The 19186-nt window shown below is 37.3% G+C and overlaps 1 protein-coding gene across 3 annotated transcripts in view; it reads left to right on the top strand.

Moving 5' to 3' along the window:
* lingo1a (leucine rich repeat and Ig domain containing 1a) overlaps positions 1-19186 on the top strand; it is a 72721-nt gene that overhangs the window by 23215 nt on the left and 30320 nt on the right. For all 3 annotated transcript variants that reach the window (XM_043227844.1, XM_043227847.1, XM_043227845.1), the window contains one exon: positions 12527-12669. The gene's annotated coding sequence lies outside the window, so the exon portion shown is untranslated. The remainder of the gene's footprint in view (positions 1-12526; positions 12670-19186) is intronic.

The raw sequence follows: 19186 nt of genomic DNA, 5'->3' as shown, positions 1-19186 counted from the left end.
TGTGTGCTTGAAAAACACGGTGTGCGGCTGGTACATGTTCAAGCAGCGTATTTAAAAAGTGTTTTAGAGCTATTTTCCAGCTAACAGCCATCCAGCACAAAACGAGAGTCTCAAATCACTCAGCTTTGAATTACAGTTTTTAAAACACTTAAATATACCATTATAAACACACAAAAACATTGTGCACAGGCCACTTCAGATTATTTGGCCTATTAATGAATTAAATATATGTGTATGTCTATTTATAGAATTAAACAAGTATTATAATATATATATATATATATATATATATATATATATATATATATATATATATATATATATATATGTTTATTGATTTTATTGATTTGTACTTATTTAATTTTAAAATAACTGGTGCTATCAAATGATTAATCGCATCCAAAATAATTTTTGTTTATATAATGTTTGTGCGCGTACTGTGTTTTTTTTCTCATATAAATACACACATATGCACATATAAATATACATGTAAGTAAATACGAAACATTTTATATTATGTATATTAAATGTATTTATATATAATATCTATTATATAAATGTAAATACATATTTGTAAAGACACAATATATACTGTGTATTTACATGTATTATACTACATACACTTGTATTTATGTAAATAAAAAAATATTTTGGGTGTGTGATTAATCAATTAATCAAATGACAGCACTAAAAATATATATTTTTTAAATAATAATAATATTTTTCTCTAACTTCCAAAAAATGCATGCTTGATTGGATTAAACTGCAATATACATTTATGACATTATTCTTTGCAAAATTCTTAAATCATGTGATTAACTCAAATGATTACAAAAACTTTTTATGTTTGTTCTTTAATATTGTCATTATTTATAATTTATATTTGTGTATATATATATATATATATATATATATATATATATATATATATATATATATATATATATATATATATATATATATATATATATATATATATATATATATATATATATATATATATATACATATATATATACATACCTAATTATATTATTTAATTGCATTCATTTCTTATTTCATTTTTTTAAATTAACATTTTCATAAGAATCATTATTACTGTTATTTGTATAATTCTTTTAATGATTACAGAAATATAATGAATTAAGTGAGACTATGCTTTCGTTCTTAGGTGGTTCTTAGCGGAACGTCCTCCAGAAACGTCCTGATCTGAACGTCTGGAGGTTGTTAAGAGCGTTAAGAATGATAAATGAAGTCTTTTGTACGTTGGAGGGTACTAGAATGGCTGAATTCACAGTCTTTGGTGTGTCAGTCTCTCTGAATGGCAGCTCTTATCTCGGGGGGTGATGGCTGGACTGAGCCGTTATTTGCCCGCTGTCAGCGCCGCTGGCCCTTTTCGGCCCACAATCCTCTGTCTTCACTTCCAGGGCATTGATAAGGGTATTCAAACAGCGAGGATTGACTCCTGAGCTTCTACTTAAACACAGATTCAAATCATATCATGATCATATGAGTTATGAGATTCCTGCTGGTGTGACCTCAACTGCCATTTCGTTTTTAACTCAGGAGAGCTTTGTCAATAAAACGACAGTTTGGGAGTTCATAACAGTTGATATACGTATTTTTAATAACATTAATTTATCTTTATATTGTAGTTATGGTTCGTTCAGTTCTTTAGAAAGCCTGTATAATTTCCATGGGCTTGTGGTGCAAACTGGACTTTGATGAAGTAGCTTCTAGAGGCTTCTATTTTCCTTTCATTTTTCTCTCTCATTCTCGATTAGCCCGATGAGTCGTTTCATTCTAACTGCTCAATCATCTGAAGGAAAGAGCAGAAAGCCGCTTCACCGCACTTTCAGCGCGTTCTGCTGGTGAGCGGAGTTAAAGCCCTTCCACAAGCATTTTTATTCTTTATATTCATGATAAAAACCTTCAGCAGCTCGTGCCATCTGGTGCTGAGCACATCTCGCAAGTCCTCAGAATCGCTGCATTTGTGATAAAATATTTGCTGGCCTTATTAATCATTCAGATGGGATGAATTTAAGGTTTTTCCTTAGTGTTCGCAGGCGATCTGACGCTCAGAAAAGCGTGTTTGAATATGGGTTCATCTAATACTCCAAACAGCATATGTTTGTGAGCACTAGAGTTCAAAATGAATCTTAGTGTTCTAATTAGATCATAACTCAATTTACTGAGATTTTTGAATTACTATAAAGACAACTGTCTTGGGAATTATAGAGTTCTAAAAAAACCTACAGTCAATCATTTGAATAATAATTTAAGTACTGAGTTCATAATTAATCAAGAGCCAATTTTCTGATAACCATGTAGTTCTGGAGTTCAGGGCAAATTTAGGGTCAATTATGTCATTATTTAATAGTTTTGTCTAATAAATTGTTGAGGTTAGGCTCAGTAGTAGAGTCAGTCATTTAAGAAATTGTACAGTTCAAAATGACTCTAGACTATTCAGAACAATTGTTCGAAAAATGTTATAGTTCAGAGTGAATCTACTTGATCGTTTGAGTGCGGAGTTCAGAACAGAAACGGAATAGTATGGTTTAGAAAGAATCCAGACTTGATTGTTTGAGTATAGGGTACTTATCAGATTCAATCGTTTAATAAAATGAAGAGTTAAAAGTGAAAACTGTAGTCTGGAACAGATGTAGACTCAATTGTTTGAGAAATTGAAGTGATTAGAATGAACCCAGGCTTAACCGTAAGTGTTCTAAAATTCAGAGCAGATGTAGAGGCGATCATTTGATAAATTGAAGAGTTCAAAGTAAATCCACACTCAATTGTTTAAGTACAGAATTCAGAACAGATGTAGAGCCAGCCATTTGCAAAGCTGAAATTGAAGTATTTTGAGATTCAGAACAGATGTAGTCTTAAGCATGTGATCGATTGTAGTGCGTAGAATGAATCCATACTCAATGACATGAGTATTCTAGGTTCAGAACAGATGTAAAGTCAATCATTTGAGAATCTGTAGAGATCAAAGCGAATATAGACTTATCGGGTTAAGTATAGAATTCAGAACAATTGTAGAATTTGAGCATTCTGAAATGCAGACCAGATGTAGACTTAAGCATTTTGTAAACTGAAGAGTTCAGAGTGAATCCAAAATTTCAAATTGAATGGGTTCAGTAAACGTAGATGTTTAGTATTCAGCACTCATATGAGTATTATAAAGTTCGTAACAATATGTTTGACAATCTGTAGATTCAAATTGAATCCAGAGTTAATTTGATCGTTAGAGTATAGGCAGAACACATGAAGAGTCAATCATTTGGGAAAATGTAGTGCTTAAAATGAATCTAGACTCAATCATATAAGCATTCATAAGTTTAGAACCGGTATAGAGTCAATTGTTTAATACATTGTAGAGTTCAAATTGAATACAGACTCAATGGTTTAAGTATATATAGGATTTACAACAGATGTAGAGTCAGTCGTTTGGAAACATGAAGTTTGAGGATTTTGAGATACAGAACAGATGTACATTTAAGCGTTTGATATACTGGAGAGTTCAGAATATATCCAGACTTAATAATTTGAGAGTCTAAATTTAAAATTGAATGGGTTCAGAACAGGGTTCAGAACCTACGAGTTGTTTGAGATTCTGTGAGTTTGAAGTGAACCCAGACTCGATCGTTAGAACAGATGTAGAGGCATTCGAGAAACTGTAGCTTCCAAACTCTACTGTTGCAAATTTTAGGCTTCAGAAGACATGTTAAGTCAGCCATTTTAAATATAGAATTTTAGTTCACAATTCAGGTCACGTTCCTAAAAAAAATGCAAGTTTACTTTAGCATCTGAACCGTCTAGACCAGCAGCCTCGGCCTTGAGTCTTACTTTCGTCCCGGTCAGCTCAAATGTTCTGCTCATCTGCGGTCAGCAGTGAAAGTTGAATCGTTTACACATCCAAATTTATGATGACTCAATACACACTCCAAACCACACACACTCAAACGAAATTAAGACCGTGTGACTGGACACTGAACTGGACTAGACAGCTCTGTCATGCAGGTCCGGTTAAATGAAACTTTCTCCATCAGCATGCTGTGAAGCCTAAGCAGTATACACACAATGCGCTGATATGCTGTTTGTTTCCCTTTTTGCCTCATGGCTCAAAGTAACAGATTGTACACTTTAAATTGAAGATCTTGTTATCCAGAAGTCTGCTGTAGGGGGGTTTTATTCACAGTAGAAGTGTAGGAGATTTTGCCTTTTCAAAATCTGAGGTCATCAGATTACAAGCACTTTGTAAAGTTTTTGGGTACTCAGGCGCTTCCGTCTGTTCTGCCATCGTTGGCTTTAATGAATAAGTCATCAAGGCCAGTTGCCACTGAAAAACAGACTTTTTATGCTCTATACCAAAGAAATTCTGAATTATAAGTTAAGAAATTAATGTTGCGGTTCTGTAAGGCTGTCTGTCATCAGGTGTCGTGATATTCTACTTGAATATCCTGCTAAATATAGCCCGGAGGTGTCATGAACCGAGACAGTCGGTGTCTGGTTTGCTGATGCGTGTCTACAGGTTTGATAAAACATCTCGACGACTTACAATACAAGTTCAAGCAGAAGCCCAGCTGAGTATTTGATTACTGCTGGTTGAAAAAGGCCATTTATATGCCAAAGAAAGCATTGATAGAGCATTTGATGGATAGAAAATCATAAGATTCACTTGAAACGCTGTGAAAAGAGCCGGGTCAGGTTGAACTTAAGGAATTCAGAGAATTGGATTTCCGAAAGCACAATTGATTGTATCTGTCTGTCTGCGGTTCTCGCTTCTCAGCGGTTGCCTGCAAAGGTTTCAAATCTGGTCATGTACAGGATCGTAATTTTCGCAAAGATTTTCAAAAAGGAAACTATACATCGGTGGCCAAAATGGTTAAAACACTAGTATTAAAACATAGACATAAAAGACCTGAAACCATTTTTTAGCTGGTTAAAATGCTAGTGTTCTTATAATTTTGGACACCACTGTGTATATGATTGATGGATTGATGGATTGATGGATGGATGGATGGATGGATGGATGGATGGATGGATGGATGGATGGATGGATGGATGGATGGATGGACGGATGGATGGATGGATGGATGGATGGATGGATGGACGGATGGATGGACGGATGGATGGACGGATGGATGGATGGATGGATGGATGGCTGGATGGATGGCTGGATGGATGGCTGGATGGATGGATGGATCAGATCTCTTTCTGTTTAGAATTTGGGAGAATCTAATACTGTAAGTATTGAAAATGACATTATAAAGCGACTCGAATCCTATTTCTGCCTCCTACATTGTAGTTTTCATTTAGAAAAATGTGCTTTATTACAGTTGCACACAGATAGTATTGAGCTTTTGAAGGCCTCTGTATAACTGATATAAACAGCCACACAGAGTCCAATGTGACGCATTGCATTCTTTCCACATTAAAAAAACCCAGAACAAACTAAATTAAATCATCACTCTTCTCTGGTGGTTGGAGTGCAAGTAATGGTTATTTCTCTGCCTGCTGTTGAGGATGTTTTGGGTGGGCTAGAGGGGGGTTTCGATTCATGTCTCCATCACATTAGAACTCATTACCGCTGCTTTACCACTACAGCGTCAGGAAACATTGTGTCTATTGTGTGCAGCTCTACAGCAGAACTCCATGTTCCGTCTCCTGTGTTACTTAACATGGACGAATTCAGACTCTTGGAACATTAAAATTACCAGAAATCACTTCCATTCAGGAATAAACCTGAAGTACGATTACTGTAAGAATAGACAAATGTGGTTTTGTGCATGTGAGATGTTTCCTCTGAGGATTCAGATGTGTTTTTCATCCGAACATTGGGAAAGAAAATGCATTAAATGTGACACTTTTGAAGAAGAATTCAAACGAATATATATATATATATATATATATATATATATATAACTAAAAATACATTTAAAATGTTACTTTGAAATGTTACATATTGTACCTGAACGAACTGGTTCACTTGAATAATTCAGACATTTCAAATGAAATCAAGTTGAACAAATGAACCTGAATTTAGAATGAACTATGGAAGCATCATGTGATATAAAAAAGAAATAAGGGTTATTACGACCTTTTTTCACTGTTGTGCTGTATATGAGAACTGAGGTTTGAAAAAATCTATCTATCTATCTATCTATCTATCTATCTATCTATCTATCTATTCATAGATGACACATGGTCCACAAATAAACCTCTTGTATAAAAGCTCCCTTCTTTAGTAAAGAAATAATGAAAAACGACTTTCTGAGTCATCTGTCTTCTCCTTAATAGATTCATCAGCAGCGTCACTGTAGTGGTGAGTTTGATCAAGCCTTAGAAATATATTTCATGTAAAATGCTCTGACAGAGAGTCCTGACAGAATCTTTGGAAAGGTGTCACACACAATAAATGCCCTTTGAGAATGTAAAATGTGGAGCTTCAAACAGACGAGCATGAGAGCTTAGAGCACAGCACGGCTCCTGTCAGGGAGGAAGATTTCAGTAGAGGATGTCATTTTTTCCCCCTGAACACGGCCACGCTAAAGGCAGGTGTTCAGAGGGAGTTGAAGTCAGCTGTGAATAGAAATGTTTCTGCCCAGAGGAGGAGGGCAAGAGGCCAGCGGGTTCTGGCTTCAGACACGCTGCTGTTGTTATTCACACTTCCTTGGCTCTTAACCCCGCCCACCATCTCCTGCTTGAGCTCTAAGCCCCGCCCATTGCTCCACCTCCATCATCTCATCCCCGCTCCCCTCCGTTTCACTCGCCTTGCTTCTGCTTGTTTTAACAATTCAGATGGTTTGCAATAAATCACACATTAAATAGCATAATAGAAAATAAAATACGTATACAAACTTTGAAGCATAGAAGCATAAAGGTTAGAAAGTTCTGAGCTTGAAGTAGCTTTGAGTTTGAAGTATTTTTAAAAGCTGAAACTGATGAATGGATAGATGCAGTTTAGTAGATATAGGGTGTTTTTATGGATGGTTGCTAGTGTTTTTTTATCATATTAATAACAACTTTATGATATAATAATGTATGGTGATAAATTTTGATTTGTGTGTGTGTTTGTGTTTATATATATAATTGCTTTTGTATATTTTTTTATATTAGCTTTACGAATTTAGTTTTAGTACTTTAACAATTAGATTTTTTCTATGGTGAGTTGCCAAGTTTAAGTTTTTCATCTACTATTTTTATTTATTTATTTATGTATTTAATTTACTAATTTACGTGTAGCAATCTTTTTTGAGTATCCATTTTGCCGTTTTTAAGACCGTTTAAAGGACACTTGACTTTCTTTTTTTCCCCCCATTGTTTACGTGAAAGCTTTTCCATTTTAGTACTTCAACAGTTAGAATCCAAGATATTTTAATAAAATGAATTTCCATTTTCAATAGTTTGTTGTAGTTTACAAAAACGACACTGATTTTTGTATAAAAGTCTTTTTGAGTGCCCTTAAAAGCATGACATTTTTGAGAAATTAAACGGTGCAGGATAGTTCCACCATGACATAATTTCCTGTGGCTCCAGTTCCTGTGGTTAGTCACATTCACAGCTCAGGTGATAGCCGAGCCTTTGAGATGAATGAGATTCTAACAGTAAGTTTCCACCCACAGAGCCTGACAGCCCAATCAACACTCCCCTGCTTGTCTCTAAGCCCCGCCTCCAGCCCCGCCCCGTTCCATTCATGTGTGCCGGGCTCTGAAGGCTGCCTCGCCACACAGCTCACTGGCAAGATTAGACTCTATTGTATGGAGAGTGAGCCGGCAATAGGCCTGTCAGCTTTCTGGCGCCCAGGGAATAATTATGCTTGGACTGATAGATGGCCGTAACTGCAGAAGAAGAATGGAGTAATTCTCATATGTGCCCTACCGCAAAATGCCGGCGGCCATTAACTGGAATGATGGGGAATTAAATTCTCCTCAGTATTTTAACAGGATCTCATTTGCAGTGGAAAGCCGAAATATTGCGGCGTACCTCTCAATTGTGTCATTTGATTTCGGCGGCCTATGAGCGGCTCTCTGTGTGTGGTAATCACTCTCCTGCGCGTGACACAGTGGACAGCTGGGAGATCAGAAATGCTCATAAGACTGTTGAGTAATTAAAAGAGATCCAGACAAATAGATCAATGAGGATGTGATGTGTTTGTCTAAAGGGACGGTTCACCATAAGAATGATTATTCTTTCGTTATTTACTCACCCCAAATCCTTGTATGACTGGCTTTCTTTTGCAGAAAACCGAAATGAGAATTTTAAGTTTCAAAAATGACACGAAGCATCAGAAAGGTAATCCAGTATGTGTTCATGTGTTATATTTAAAGGAATCACCCAAAAATTTGCTGAAAATGTTCTCACCTTTCGAGATGTAGATCAGTTTGAAAAAAGTAGCTTTACATTGTTTGCTCACCAATTGATCGTCTCCAGTGAATGGGTGCCTAAAAGGAGTCTAAAAGCTGATAAAAAGATTACAGTAAAGGTGCACTAAGCGGTTTTTGTGAAAAATGCGTTTGACCGCAGTATGGGACCGTATCGCGAAGCACACACAGTCAAGGGATAGAGAGAAGCCGCATTGTTTCTTCTTGACAGGGGAATCTGTGTTGGCTTTTGTTTGAGAATGCTTCATCTTCACTTGTTTCCGCAATCATTGAGGCCATGGATGCGTAAGTACTATAGGGTGGAGATTTCAAAATATGGGCAAAGTCCTGTTGGGCGTGTTTGTTTTGGTGCTTTCAAATATCAACAGTTTGGCAAAAATTGCTCAGTGCCCCTTTAATGAACATACTGTGAAGCAAAAAGCTGCCAACTTGTAAGAAACAAATCCAAAGAAACACAACCAAAATACCAGTCCATAATTCATAATAACACTTCTTCCAGTGAAAAAGTCCGTGTCATGTTGTCCTCTCACATCAAAATCCACCCACATATTCATTTAGATATGTTTTAGACCGTTTTTGCTTGTAAACAGTGCTTGACCCATGCGTATTTCTCTTCTGATTCAGATGAGATGACTTTTGAAAACGTCTCATTGATGGATTTGTTAATTACAGACATGCAGCTTTTTGTTTCACTAGATGTTAATTAATGGACCGGAGTGGTGTGGATTACTGTGAGGTTTTCATCAGCTATTTGGTCTCTCATTCTGACGGCACCCATTCACTGCAGAGGACCAAATCTGTAAACAATACAGCAACAAAATAAGTCTAGATCTTGGATGGCCTAATGGTAATTCGATTTTCAGCAGATTTTTATTTTTGGAGCGAAGCGTATCTTTAAGTCTCCTGAAATCATACCGTTATTTTGTGAGAGTTACAAACAACATTTTAGCTCGTTTGCAGAAAATCTTGGCATTTGCTCTATCGCATGCCCTTTGGTCGTCGTAACTCAAAGTTATTGGGCCACACATGCATTCCGACTAACAAGAACTCAAGAGCTTTAATTTCCAACTCCTAAAACATCTGATATCCTGATGCGTTTAATCGTCTCTGTGCCGACTGATCAGAGAGCATCTTCCGTCTGTAAGAATGTTTATGACTTATCTCAGCATTAGATTAAACTCTATTCCCGTGAGGATTCGTGTCAAGTTGAGCAATAACTCAAAAGCTCATTAATTAGTCTTCCGTTTGATTGCTTTTCCAATATCCAGAGATCATGGTTTGGCTCTTAGCATGCCACTCGACTTTTCGACACTGCAAACAAGTAAATTTATGAGTCCGTAATTGCTTCTTTGATCTTATTGCGGGTCACAGGTTCATTTCCGTATCGGGATATGGAGAACGGGATATTTTCAGGCCGGAACTTCTGTTGTAAATGGCTTTGTGCACAATTGTTCCTTTAAAAAGAAAGTGTTTTGTCAGACTCCAAGGGTTGATGGCAAAGTAAGAGCTTTTGTTTAGTTTGGACTCGAATCAGAGCTGTAATTCTCACACTCCTTTTTAAAAAGAAACAAAAGTCGTTTTCACTGGAAAGAGAAAAAACACATTTCGTAATATGTCATTTATTTCTGCCACACTTATGCGACCCTGTGTGAAATCCAGGCTAAAGTCTCAAAATGCTTTAGAAAAAAAAAAGAAATTGTGTATATATATATATATATATATATATGAGAGAAAGAGAGAGAGAGGGAGAGGGCATGTATTTGAAGTATATTTTGGCCAGAATTGATAGAAAAAATTTCACCTAATAATTTGAAAAACGGTGTTCATATAAATTTTGTAGCTCAGCAAGTTAATAACTGAAAACTCATATTCTTAAAGAGCAAAATATGAGCCATAATGTTTCCTCTGAGCTGCATTTAATCCATCGTTTATCGTCTTTTTCATCTCTCTGGCCTCCCATGTTGCCCTCTTAAACACGGTGCCACTGGGTACGTGCCCAAATGCCCATATGGCCAATCCAGTCCTGCTTTTGTTCTCTCAAACCCATTCAGGCTATTTTCATAGATGATTTAGTTGTAGTCTCCGGCTTGCTACCCCCAGTCTTCTGTTTGAAAGCAGCATGCATTTTCATTAACTTTACTGTTATAGAGTGTTTTATGCAACAGCTCTTCATTTACTAAAAGAAAGCTATACGTCTCGGCATTACAATGAGATTTTCTTTCATTCACGTAGCTGAGAGTGAGCTATCGATACCCTGTTAAGCGTGAATTTCCCAGCGCGCATTAATGCCATTTGACCTAGGAACTCTTGTTTGTTTAGCTTCGCAGAAACCCCCATTTAAACCTTAAATTGAGAGTCGCAACCCTTGTACCTCCAGATAGATTGCTAATCCATTTTTGTCCTGTCAAGTTAGTGGAGAGTATAATGATATCTCGACGATTTCTGCTAAACAAGTCTTGGCATTATATAAATTCTGCGCATTCAGGGCTATTAAAAATACCCGCCGTGCAGGGAGCTGCAATACAGGAAGTGGCTTTGATGATGTGTGCTGCTGGGATTCAGGTGGAGATGAAGCCGCAGCGGGAAATTCGCTCCGAAAATGAAGGGTGGCAGAGATGTTCTCGCAGCATGTGTGCGACTTCTCTATTACGCGCCTCGCGACCAATCAGAGAGGGGAAAACTCTAATTGTGTGGCCGAGAGGAGACAAAGCGACCCTCCCAGCGGAGGCAATCAGTAACAGTGGACGCTCACGGCAGAGCCAATCAAATGGAAGGGTTATGAGTTATAATACCACAGGTCTCGTTTAAAATAGACTGAGAGCTGTTAAACCTTGAGAAACGGGGCACATGTGTTGCAGCCATGTGAGGATTCGTGTAATGGAGCTTAATTTAAAGTATATACGTAGCGGATGCGTTAATAAAGGCTTGACGCTGAAATATTTCGTTGGGGACTTTGTTATGACTGCTTTCTTGACAGCAAAAAAAGATTGTTTTAGGTCACCATGAGGTTGCTAGGTTGCTCTGAGGGGTTTTTAACACAGTTGCTAGGGTGGTCTGTGCGGTTGCTAAGGCATTAAAGTCTATGACACTGTGCTCACGATAGAGTTTTTTTTTTTTGTGTAATTCTATGAGACTGTCGCGTTTTACCATCCATCAGATGCAAGTCATTAGTGGGTGTTTTTTCAGCTTGGGGCCTGATTTTTATTAAAAAGAAAAAAACAGTTTTCATTTTGCGTTGTTTTACTCTCAGATATTAGATCTTGAAAGTAATCGTTTATATTTTTACAATGAAACTAGTGCTGTCAAACGATTAAAAGCATCCAAAATAAAAGATTTTGTTTGCATAATATGTGCGTGTCTGTCTATATTTATTATGTCTATATAAATATACACACATACATATATTAAATATACTGTATGTGTGTGTATTTATATATATATACATAACATATATATTATAAAACCAATTAAAAATTAATTTCTATGCTTAGAATTTTGATATTCACAAATATACCTCATTTGTCATTTTCACAACCAATTTTTGCCCCAAATTAAACTTGGGATGAAATTTGAGACCTGGTGTGTGAAGAAAACAAGTAAAATCGAGGTAAATATCACTTGTGAACAATGTTTAATCAGTTTCATTTCCAGTCGAGCTATAATTTTGTCAAAAATATAATTTAAAGCTGTAAAATAGGGAAAGACATCATCCATTTGGTTCCGGAAACATTTAAAATGAATTTCCGGCACAAAATGCTTGAGTTTGAGATTTAGTGGAAATAACACTGTGGCGAAATGACTTCTGTTCAGACTTCCATTTGAACAAAAGTGTTAATAGTTCAAAAAAAAAGTCAAAAAGTCCAATAACTTGGGTTTAATAGCACACCTTTAATTAGAGATACATTTCTGTAGCCTGCGGAGTGAGATATGTCTCAAATTTCAGTAGTTACTATTGGTTTTTCTTTAAATCCTAGACCCTCAGTTGGATTCATAATACAAATAGAGATGTTTATTCGCAAATGTGGCTAATGAATGAAATATATATATATTACACTGGATAATCCAATCCAATAAAATGCACAAAAAATGATGAGTTAGTCCTGAAATATTCTCTTCTGCTGTTTTTCTCATTGCAGTTTCATCTGTTCTGGGATTTTCCACTGAGGAGACATTAAGACAGGGGAATGTGGACGCAGGAGAGAACGTGTCTCCGTCTCCTGCACGATTCCCTGTGAACCAGCAGCTTCCATCCTAAAGAGCAGAGAAGCATTTACTGCCCGTGAGTACAACTCAGCCTCTCCCACAGAGCGAGTGATTTGTGTTTCTGTGATGTTATGTAAGTGCTGGCACGGTATTTTTCCTCAGTATACTGCCGTCTCCTGCAGCTACACTTTAAATCATATTAAAGCCAATGTGCCAGAAAAGAAATAGAGTTGATTTCGGAATAAAAGAGGTGCCGCGTTGACAGTCTGTGAGAGAGGTGAGCGATGTCAGCATATCTGACAGACAGCAGCCTCCGTAGGAGTTTACGGGGCTTCGTCTGAAGCGTTCGGGGCCACCGAGAGACGTCCAAATGCGTCCGCACCCACAATCCCAGCCGATGCAGAACAAACACGCCCACCGACACGTATCGGCTTCGAATGACACGCCCACGGCTCGTTCACACGCCGCCCGCCGAGCTGTAATCTGATTGGCTGGCTTTATGTAATTCATGGTTCGCGGTTTTAGCGGTTCGTGCTGTTCGAAAAGTGGGCGGCCATTTTTTAAGGAGAACTTTGAGAGGATTGTTCGGGCTGTTTCAGTCGTGATGGATGGACGCGAAGTCAATTTGGGTGTGAATTTGTTTATGTTCATCCTTAAAGCGTCGCTATTATGGGTTATGAAAGGTTCGTATTTTGCTTATGTGAAAAACCATAATAGGAGCACTATAAATTGTTACAATTGCAATTTCTCATTGATTAATGCTACAAGTATGAAACGAAATAACCCATAATGTAGCATAGATTTCAAAAATCAAGTCAAACACTGAAAAGCCTTTTGGGTTTGAAACAAAGACTTTGAAACAAACAAGCTTTGAAACAAAAAAAGCTTAAGAAATGTTGAACAAGACATTTAGGTTTGGCAAAATATTAATGAAAAGCAAAACTAGTAAAGCTTATATATAGCTCTATATATATAAGCCATATAGCTCTTTATAGACATATTTCTTGTGTCTATAGACACGATTGATTTTAGTCTTATTTGTGTGGTTTCTATTGAGAATTATCCTGTAATCACGTTCGGATTTTGCGATTAATTGCGGAAAGTCTATATTTTGTAGTATGTGTTCACCTTCGAGTTCAGAAAGCGCACGTCTCGTTTTAAGTTTGCGACAAAGCCCGCATTATATTGTAGATTCTATAAATCTATTAATATTCGGGCATGAACACTGGAAATTGGCTTTCTAATTGCAGTTTATGTTTTTCGATTACTCATGGAAAGCAGTTGCTCATGTGACAGAACACAACACAAGTGACTTTGGAGCTAGAATAAGATGTTGTTTGGACTAGCATTTATGCTGACAGTCAATATTCTGGCTACGCAAGACTATCTGAGTTTGATTTGATGGAGTCCACCACGCTGTAATGGCTATTTCCATGTAATTGGTTGTAAAATATTTAGCTTTACGCTGGGCTTGTTTTCTGCACCTCCGTAGCTGGTAGAAACCATGAGGTAAAAAGGATCCGTCCAGAACAGCGGGATAAATGAACCTTTTATTATTTTGGTTTGTCATTTTGAATGATAGCGTATGAATTCCAACCCATAAGCCAGTATTTGAAAGCCATATCTGTGCGGAAACATTACAGCCCTGCTTCTTTCTCTCTCTCTCTTTTCCTCGTCTTGCTTCTGTTCTCCATCATTTATCGCGACTGTGCGGAGAGGAAACCAGGCTGCAGTAAAGCTGACGGACGGCATTTCGCATGACTGAAGACAAACGACACGCTAGATTCTGCATGTATGAATCTCTTCCTCAAAAAAACAGGGGGAAAGATAGGAGCTCAATTTCTGTCTGAGGGTGAGATGAGATGCCTGGGCCGTTCTCTCTCTCTCTCTCCTCTTTTGAAAGATGGTTTTTGGTGCTCAGAGTCTTGTGGATGTTCTTAGGAGCTCCGTTTTCTCCTGACTCTTTCTGTCAGATCACATGCCATAAAAACATCCAGTTAAATTTACGCTAAACACTGTCAGCTGAGTTCAGGTTAAAGAAATGCAACAGAATTAATAGAAAGCATCTTAATAAATAAAATAAAATCATATATTTGACTGCTAAAACTAAACATTTATTTCCTTGTTTTAGGGTTTTATGTATATGTTTGTGGTGTACGAAATATTAACTTTTGATTTATATTTAAATATCGATTGATTTATGGAAGAAATTATGCTGAGCAAAACATATGCGTGTTTCATAGACAGCAACGAAACAGTGCATACCTGAATATAGTAAAATGATTGATTTTGCTTTATTTTGACGGTCCCTTTAACGCAGTCTGTTATCGTGAACCTTTTGAAAATCTACTACTAGTGGACTGGTAGAGTGAGGGTTAGAATAAGTTGACATGTATTTGTAAAATTATATCTCCTGACTGCTGGGAGACTATCAGAATAAAGAGTTAGCAGAAAATAAGCAGACGATCTACTAATATTCTAACGAGAGTTAGTTGACATGTAGGTGTAACGTTACTTATTGTCAAAGGGACCATCAAAATAAAGCATTTCCAAATGATTAAAATTGTCGATGCAAAAAATTGTCCTTTTTAACCAAGCATCCATCCGTCAATCCAAACAACCATCTAGTCACTCAACCAACCATCCATCATTCATTCAACCATTCATTCAAACAACCGACAATCCATCCAACCGTCCATCCAACCAATCAACCATCAAATTATCCTTAAGTCCATCTAAGCAACCAAACCACTAACCATTCAAAAAAACCATGCATCCTACCAAGTTGAGGTTGGAAACACCTGTGTATCCAGTTATGTCCAGATTAGGATTTACCAAGACATTGTATAAAAGCTCTGTGATTGATCGTATTACATGTCAGTCAAGTGGGTGGTTCTTGGGACAAATAAGCAGACCAGATTTCATGTGAGCTCAGGGCTAACGTTAGTGTCAGTAACGCGTGTATAGCCTTGTCAGGATCGACTGGTAATATTAATACACAGGCAGATGGTTTCTGTGCAGCGGCTCTTCAGTGAATTATTAAAATAGCTGCTTTTTCTGACAGCTGAACTTCGGTGTTCGCCTACAATCACAGCAAAATGAGATCAGAACAGTGCTGATGAACGGCGTCATTTCAACCCCTAACACATACAGAGTTGCAAACACAAGGTGCAGATGCATGCTGGGAACCGCTGCAGATCTCTGCTGAAAGAGCTGATTGTAATTGTTAGAAAACTCAAGCAAAAGACACCCCGCTCGCTTGTGTTTATGCATGCGATTAGTGTGTGTGCGACTGAAGAAAGAAGAAAAGAGTAAAGGTTGAGAAACTGAGCGGTACTTTGTGAATATTCATATGAACATTTGAATATTCATGTTCATGAATCCATGCATGCTTAATGAGATAAAGAAGTGTTTATGCTGCCTCACAGTAAATTTGACTGTAATCTGAGTGTCCTGTGTTGTTGAATAGCTGCCGCTGAGATATAAAACCATCAGAGGTGGAAAAATGGATTTCTGGAAGCATGTGTGCTGGAGAAAGATTTGGTGTAATCTGCGTTTAAGAGGGGGACTTGTCGTCAAGGTCAGTCTTTTCCCTCTGAGAGGCGGCAGTGTGAAGACATTTCTCGGGTGGTGAGGGGGCTGCTGGGAAGGAGATTTGTAGCCAGTGGTGAGGGGAACGGAAAGAGTTTGGAGATTATGCCACACATGAATCTGGAGGGTGGTAATGTGAGCTGGAATGGGAAGCCGGTGACCAGACCTCTCAGAAGAATGTACACCGTGACATTGTTTGCTGAAGCGACGCACGAACACAAAATGAAAATGTTCTTTTCGAGCTTGGGAAACTTGGGGTTGTCGTTTTTATGTTTCATTGAATTGTCAACTCGTTCCTTAGAAATGTGCATCTCTTTAAACTGTGCCACAAATTCAAACAGCGTTCCCTCGATTGAGTTAAATAGTGGCCATGAATGTAGAGTTTGTACCCTCGTATTAGTAAATCATGATCACAAATTAAGAATTTGTTTACTCGTTTTGGTAAATGGTTGGTCCCGAATGATGAATTCATACGGTCACAAGTTCCCGCATTTTGGTTAATTGTTGGTCACAATTGAATTCGTATATTCGATTTGGTAAATTATAGGAATTTGTTCCATCATTTTACTAAATTGGTCACAAATTAAGAATTAATTTTCTCATTTTAGTAAATTGTGGCCATGAATTTAGATTTTGTTCCCTCGTATTAATAAATGATGGTCTCAGTTAGGAATGTGATCATTCATTTTGGTAGATTGGTCACAACTAATTTAACCATTTTTTAGGAATTCATAAAAATGAATGTGGATAGCAGATCATTGGGGGTTTAATTGAAGAGGGTTTGGGGAAAACTGAGCAAACAGGGTTTTTTCTTCTTTTTCTTTTGAAGAAAATAAAGGTGAAGCTGTTTGCTCTCTATTTAAACTCAGTGATTTATAGCTGAAATAGAGTTTTTCTTACCTAATGTGCCACAATCAAACTTGCTGATTTAATGTGCCAAAATGTGCATAATTTTTGCTGATGTAAAATGCAAAACACTCTTGTTGGTTTTCATCATGCTGAAATTGTTTCGGAATCGAATTGGGTTACAAATCACCGCTGTCAGTAATTCAGCGATAATGTGCTGACAAACAGTGGTTTGTAGGTTCTGGTCTCTTAAATTATAATTATAAATCTGGGATGAATCCAAAGCATCCTGCGATGGCTTTAAATATCCAGTCTTGAGAAATAACCCGCCTGAAAATAGATCCGCACGTGAGACGGCGCTAATCACACAAACATTATGGACATATGAGTGCAAATGAAGACAAAGCAAAGACGCATTGCATGTGCTTACAATGGCTCCTCTGTGTAGGAACAGAATTCCCAGCTACCTCCTCGGTTCGCAAGGGAACACTCCATCTTTCGTGTGGAAAATTTAATGGTAATTCCAGATGAGTCCAGCTGATTAGCGCAGCTGCAGGAGGGGCCTGTGGGTAATCTGTGATTCGCACCCTCGGTGTGGTCAAAGTGAGGCCGTTGCTCCATTTGGGAAGTGCAGCGATGGGTTTTTAATCATCTCTGAATTACATCAAACTCTGCAGGATTATCTCCCCTGCTGCCATCTGCCTCTTAATTAAATTGTCTTTAGACTGAGTTTGTCCATTGGGATGATATGTGAGGATCTACCTAAAGGAAATCAATCGAATAACCCCACGATCCCTTCCAAACACTTTTTTGAGAGCTTTGTTTTTTTTTGCCTCCTGACCTGCAGCTGGTTCTCTGTGCCTGTGTAAAACACCCTGTTGGTGAAGATTTTCTGGTTTTTCCACACCAGTGTTTACCTGTGTAATTTTCCAAATGGCAAGGGTCTCAAACGATGAGATAATATCTTACAGCCCCTCAAGTGTTAGTAATTTGTTCTTTAATCCGGCCCACAATTCAATTTTCATTTTCTAAGATTTGTTTTTGACTTTAATGTGATCCCTGCAGTGGGCAATGATTTTTATCTATTTATTTTTTCAAACATTTTTTATGACAAGGACCCAAAAATATCTCTTGGAAGGGACCTTTTTCATCTATACACTTAATGTTCGTTTATTTATGTTAGGGTATACTTACTGTGATTTATTATTACTAAATTACTAAATTCTAAAATATATTTGGCCTTTACATTGCCTTTATACTAATTATTTAAATTTTTATATTTATTTTAGTACTTTAATTAATGTGATTAATTACGAGTTTATAGACAATTCACAGTATGGTTTTAAATACTTTAATTTATAAAAATAAATGTTTTTTCTACATGGTAAACAGTGTTTTCAGTAGTATAATATTACAATATAATATATAGTACAATATTATGTTTTATCAAGCGGCAATTTTTTTAAAATACTTCATCATTGTTTGCCAAATCCCTGATTTAATTCACAGCAACAAACAAGCACTCGCTTACTATTGCCTGTATAGTGAATGTCACGCAGTGCATGTAGAGAAGCAATTGTGGATACATTGCATATGCATTACATCGTATGTGGTGCAACAATACTAAATGGCTACCATTAATAATCAGTAGAGCCGTAGACACCGGCCACGCAACTTTAGGCGCGCTCCTTCAGATGATGAATGCCCATCCTTATAAATTTAAATACCTGACCATTACATCAAAGCCGGTTTGTGATGTTTCTGGTCTCTTAATAGGCCCGCTACCTGCCTGATCTTCAAGCAGCAAATTACAGTTCATTGCAGGCATCATTAGTCCACTAAACATGCAGAGCAGTGTGTGTGTGTGTGTGTGTGTGAGGGTGCGATGAGGCGCTCAACTCTGAAAAGGTCTGTCCATGCATCGATAGCGATGCCAATAAATGTGTACAGTTAAAATTCGAGGTGCTAAAACCGATCTGTTTGGTAATTTGAGAGCTCTGCTCGATGATGCTGATCTATTCCTGAGAAAGGCTGATGTTTTCAGCTACGTCTGATTTGTGTACACGGCATTATGTATCTGTCTGAGAGATATGAGGAGAGAATCTGAGGGAAAAAATCCATCTATTCTCACATTTACAGCAGGATCGTTGTAGCAG

The sequence above is a fragment of the Puntigrus tetrazona genome, chromosome 25, assembly GCF_018831695.1.
Source record: "Puntigrus tetrazona isolate hp1 chromosome 25, ASM1883169v1, whole genome shotgun sequence".
Classification (NCBI taxonomy): Eukaryota; Metazoa; Chordata; class Actinopteri; order Cypriniformes; family Cyprinidae; genus Puntigrus; species Puntigrus tetrazona.
This window is presented reverse-complemented; position numbering and strand designations above follow the sequence as displayed.